The sequence below is a fragment of the Lipotes vexillifer genome, unplaced genomic scaffold (assembly GCF_000442215.2).
Source record: "Lipotes vexillifer unplaced genomic scaffold, Lipotes_vexillifer_v1.1 scaffold319, whole genome shotgun sequence".
Classification (NCBI taxonomy): Eukaryota; Metazoa; Chordata; class Mammalia; order Artiodactyla; family Lipotidae; genus Lipotes; species Lipotes vexillifer.
The window spans coordinates 206825-212546 of record NW_006784061.1 but is presented as its reverse complement, the minus strand read 5'-3'; the positions used below and the strand labels follow the sequence as shown (position 1 = coordinate 212546).

Below are 5722 nucleotides of genomic sequence, written 5' to 3'. Positions count from 1 at the left end.
GGGGGGGGGGGAGAGAGAGAGAGAGAATTTTAAAGCCTGCCATGGAGGAGGGATCTGGGAAACAACACAGACATTTAGTTGAGACCCCTGAACAGCTCCTCCTAAGAATGAGAGCAAACTGGAAGAAGGCCAGTCCTCACAAAGCCTGAAACACAACCTGAAGGCATCTTAATTCCTGATTAAATCAAGGTAGTCTTCCCAAGGTAGTCTGTCAGAAGAAAATTAAATTCTATCTGGAAGAATATAAATCATCTAAAGCCTCTATATTTTAAAAATATACAATAAAACTAACTAAACATGACAGTAAAAAATGACCATATGGCTGAAAATCAAGAGAAAAAAGAAAAGAGGAACAGAGCCATAATGTAAAAAAAAAAACAAACATACAAACAAAAAACCCCCAAAACCTCCAGATATACAATGCAACTCCAGCATTTGGAGTTATCAGACAGATACTGTAAAGAAACTATAGTTCACCTGTCCAAGAAAATAAATAAAAAATTTCAATGGAGAATTGGAACCTATAAAAAGAGTAAAGTGGAAATTTTGGAACTGAACTAATTCCAATAGCTAGGTTCAACTGAAGTTTGATTGCAACAGAACTGAGTAATAGTGAACTAAAATACGCAGTAGAAAATATGTACATTTAGGTGGGAATCTAGGTCGCTAAGGGAAGCGTTACTCCAGGACCGGTTGGGGAGAGATGGGCAGCTGTCAAAAAAAAGCACAAACAGTGGAAGGATGGATACCATTGCATATATTAAAAGTATGTTGAAAGAAAGCCAGGAATCTCAGCATGAATTGGTCTAGATCTAGATCAGGTGGTGGTGGTGAAGAAACCTCATCTCAAGACCAGAATCATCATGAAAACGAGAGAATGTGGCAGCAAGAGCGTCTCCACAGAGAAGAAGCCTATTATCAGTTTATTAATGATCTCAATGACGAAGATTACCGGCTAATGAGAGACCATAATCTTTTAGGCACCCCTGGAGAAGTGACATCAGAAGAATTACAACAACGTTTAGATGGAGTCAAGGAACAGCTAGCATCTCAGCCTGACTTGAGAAATGGGACAAACACCAGAGACTCAGGGGCCCCTTGAGAAAGTTCCGTTGAGGAGTCTCTGCTGGAATGGCTCAACACCTTTCGTCGCACGGGAAACGCAACTCGAAGTGGACAGAATGGGAACCAGACTTGGAGAGCTGTGAGTCGAACAAACCCACACGGTGGAGAGTTCCAATTTTGTCTGGAAATCCACATAAATCACGAGAATAGAGGATTTGAAATGGATGGCGAAGATTATGTGGGCGTTCCACTTTCAGATGTTAGCCAAGATCACACCACAGATGGGCCACAGAGATCAAGTAGCCCTGTGGCCAGGCGAACAAGGAGCCAAGCTGCAGGGGATCTCAGTGCTAGTAGTGCCAGTGTTCCGAGAACTAGGCTTGGATCGAGGGGGCGGAGTTCAGTAGAAGGATCTTTGTCAGCATTGGGAAGATTAAGAAATGGAATTGGGGGGGCTGTTGGCAGCCCTAGAACTGGTGCTGCACGCGCTAATCCATCAGGTGGTAGTGAACTCAGGCAAAGGGAGGGGCAGCGATTTGGAGCAGCCCATGTTTGGGAAAATGGGGCTAGAACTAATGTCACAGTGAGGAATACAAACCAAAGATTAGAGCCAATAAGATTACGGTCTAATTTCAATAGCCGAAGCCGGTCACCAATTCAGAGGCAAAGTGGTACTGTTTATCATAGTTCACAAAGGGAAAGTAGACCTTTTCAGCAAACTAGTAGGCGGTCTGTTAGGGGGAGAGGTATAACTCGTGTCTTTCTGGAGCAAGGCCGAGAAGGCAGAGGTACCACATATACTCCATTCTCTAACTCAAGACTTGTGTCAAGAATCACAGTAGAAGAACAAGAGTCCAGCAGGTCCTCCGCTGCTGCACGACGACATCCGGCAATCACACTGGACCTTCAAGTGAGAAGGATTCGTCCTGGAGAAAGCAGAGACTGGGACAGTATTGCAAATAGAACTCGATCTAGGGTGGGGCTGGCAGAAAACACAGTCACTATCGAAAGCAGTAGTGGGGGCTTTCGGCGCACCATCTCTCGTTTAGAGCGCACAGGTATGCGAACCTACGTTAGTACCATAACTGTTCCTCTTCGTAGGATTTCTGAGAATGAGCTCGCTGAACCATCATCAGTGGCTCTTCGATCAATTTTAAGGCAGATCATGACTGGATTTGGAGAACTGAGTTCTCTAATGGAGGCCGAATCTGAGTCAGAGGCTCAGAGAAGTGGTCAGCATCGGCCGGAGACACACTCAGAAATGAGTCTCCTCCGTGAGGCCATCAGCCAGCACAGGGGAGGGTCCCCCCAAGGCAGGTGGACCCGAGAAGACGGCCCTGACGCCCCGCCTCGTGCCCAAAACAGAGGTGGCAGGCAGTCGCAAAATTCAAGTAACTTGGTCGAAACTGGCACCCTACCTATCCTTCGCCTCGCTCACTTCTTGCTTAATGAAGGGGAGGATGATGACCGCATGCGTGGTTTAACCAAAGAGCAGATTGACAATCTTTCCACCCGGAACTATGAGCACAGCAGTATCGATAGCGAACGAGGGAAAATCTGTAGCGTTTGCATCAGTGACTACGTAACTGGAAACAAGCTCAGGCAGTTACCTTGCATGCATGAATTTCACATCCACTGTATCGACCGGTGCCTCTCAGAGAATTGCACGTGTCCTATCTGTCGGCAGCCTGTCTTAGGGTCCAGTACAGCAAACAACGGGTGACATGCTGGATCCAGTCAAATGTTGCATCTTAGTAGAGCTGAGTATTCAGGCATTCTTTTGTTGAATTATTTGTGATGAGCTAACCAGGATGAAAAATAACAGATGATTATAGTGTGAACTATTTTTTTTGTGTGCTTTTTTAACTTGTTAAAAAGAGAAAATTTATAGAAAATTTAAAATGCAAATGTTAAATCATCCTAAAATACAGAATAGTTAATATTGCTAGAACCAAATAACTTTTAAAATATTTTTATTTTGGTAATTTTGTCATGTTAAGCACTTTTGTATCTGCACAACTCAGTAGGTTACAAATCAATATTCTTTTTCTGAGAAGTCCAGCAGATTTTGCCTGGACTTTCAGGCTTTGTACCGTGTCCAGACATTGGTGTCTAAATAAGCCTTTCTTTAACTTTTTATTCTAAGGACAGTATCTTTTCATGAAAGAATATTTGGCTGAATGTTTGCTAAATGCATTAAAGTTACTTGAAATGTTAAATTTAATATGCAGCATATCACATGTGTATATATAGGTATATAATTTTAAGGTTTAAGTATTCAGTCTAACTAAAAACGACCAGTTTGGTTCTTATTTTAAACTGTTGGGCTATTACTGCATATGGCAGGATGTTTAATACTTACAGGATCATCTCTGGGAGGAAGTAGGTTAAGATATTTAAAAATAGATATAATTTATGAAGCGTCTCTGACAATCTGACTTATTAGACAGCAAGCGATATATAACACTGAACGAGTATTTCTTTTGTCAGAAATGGAACGTGGAAATTTTAGAACACAGAGGTTATTTAACTTGAGTTCTACCTTTTTGTGACCTTTTTGAAAGTGCAAACAATTTTTTGGATTACATTAAATAAGATATACAATATGCATGGTTTTCAAATTTAGTTTAAAATCTAAAAACAAGGGTCTATAAAGAATCAAATGCATAGATAATATGTTAAGTTCATTTGGAGACCAAAAAACTCCAAATGAAACAATAACAACAACAGCAAAAAGGGTTAAGAGAATGTAGACTTTAAAACACAAAGTATGCATTGAAGATCTGTTTCTACCAATAAATATTAAAATGTGTAAAACAAAAAAAAAAGAAAAAGAAAATATGTACATTTAATCACAAAGATAAAATCTGAAGGAAAAAAATGGGACACACTAAGAGGTCTAAATATGTGTGATTGAAGTCTTGGGAGGAAAGGAGAGAGAGAGAGAGAGAGAGAGAAAAAAAAGCAGGGCATAAGAAATGTTTGAAGAGTTACAGGGTAAGGATTTCACAAAATCTAATGAAAGACCTCAAGACCAAATTCACGAGGTTCTGCAAACCATAGCAGAACAAATACAAAGAAATCTACACTTGAATACATTATAGTAAAACTGCTGTAACCAAAGTCAAAATGAAACTCTTAAATGCAGCCTGAGGAAAAGAAGGCCATTAGCTTCACAGAAGCAGCAGTAAGACTGACACAAACAACAGAGGGTAAAACAAGACCAAATTCTGAAAGAAAATATTCTCTAACCTGTTGTTCTGTATTTCAAAAATGATGGAAAAATACTTTGCAGACAAACAAAAAAAGAGAATTTAAACAAACAAAAACATGGGTTCGTGTCCCGGTCCGGGAAGATCCCACATGCCGCGGAGCGGATGGGCCCGTGAGCCATGGCCGCTGAGCCTGCGCGTCCAGAGCCTGTGCTCCGCAATGGGAGGGGCCACAACAGTGAGAGGCCCACGTACCGCAAAAAAATAAATAAATAAAGTAAAATAAAATAAAGAATAAAAATATAAAAAGAGATATCACAATGATTAAAGCCTTTGCTCAAATGGAAATTATAAAGACATAAATTTGTTTGCACTTAATAAGATAAATTACGTAAATTTAAATATATACATAAAGCAAAGTGATAGTGTGAAAGATTTCAGCATATCCAAAATCATGGTGGAAATTTTAACATCTCTTTCCCAGTAACTGGTAAGAAAAGGAGATACGAAATCAGTGGAGCTATAGAAGACTTTAATAATAACAAATCTGTTAACAAATAGAAACAAATGTCATCTGATTATGCATATGTAATCAAACCCTGCAGAATATATTATTTTTTAAAGTACACATGAAATTTTTATCTAAATAGACCATACGATGGGCCTGAAAGGCACCCACACAAATTTCAAAAATTTGAAGTCATACAGTTTATTCTCTGACCACAGTGGAATCCATCTAGAAATAAAATCCCCAAATACTTGAATATTAAGTAAAACACATTTAAATAAACCGTGGGCCAAAGAATAAATCACAATGGAAAACTGAAAATATTTTGGCTCAAATAATGATGAAAATACAGCATTTTAAAATTTGTGGGATACAACTAAAGCTATGTTTAGAGGAATCTTAGAGCTTAACTTGATATATTATAAAATAAAAGACTGAAAATAGATGTTCTAAGTATGTATCACAAGAAGTCAGGAAAAAAGACACAAAATAAGGAGTATTTTATTTATAATTATTTTATTTATAGTACTTGATTAAAAATCAAAAAGCCAAATATTATTTCTTTGAAACATCATTTAAACTGACACTTCCTTAGCAAGGGGGAACATGAGAGTAAAGAGAAGATTATATTACCGATAGCAGGAATATAAAAGGGAACATTGCTATAGATTTAACAGATATTAAAATGTTAATAAGAGATACAATTGCAAAGAGAGGCCATTATATATAAAAAAGGAAGAGTCATGAGCTGAGGGAAACAATGGACTTATGTGATGAAATAGAGATTATGGAAGTGGGAGCTGCTCCAAGGGAGCAGTTCTCTGAGCCCTGCAGTAACTACTACTGAGGTCCACTAATTCCTCTGCTTTCGTATCACTCCCACCATCCCTCTCCAACTCCTAACCGCTCTTTGGTCCATGAGGTTCTTGGAAGGAGA

General features: G+C 39.0%; 1 pseudogene; it reads left to right on the top strand.

Annotated features, from left to right (window-relative positions):
* Positions 1-796: 796 nt before the first annotated feature.
* LOC103084963 (E3 ubiquitin-protein ligase RNF6 pseudogene) lies at positions 797-2788 on the top strand (annotated as a pseudogene).
* The last annotated feature ends 2934 nt before the right edge of the window (positions 2789-5722 follow it).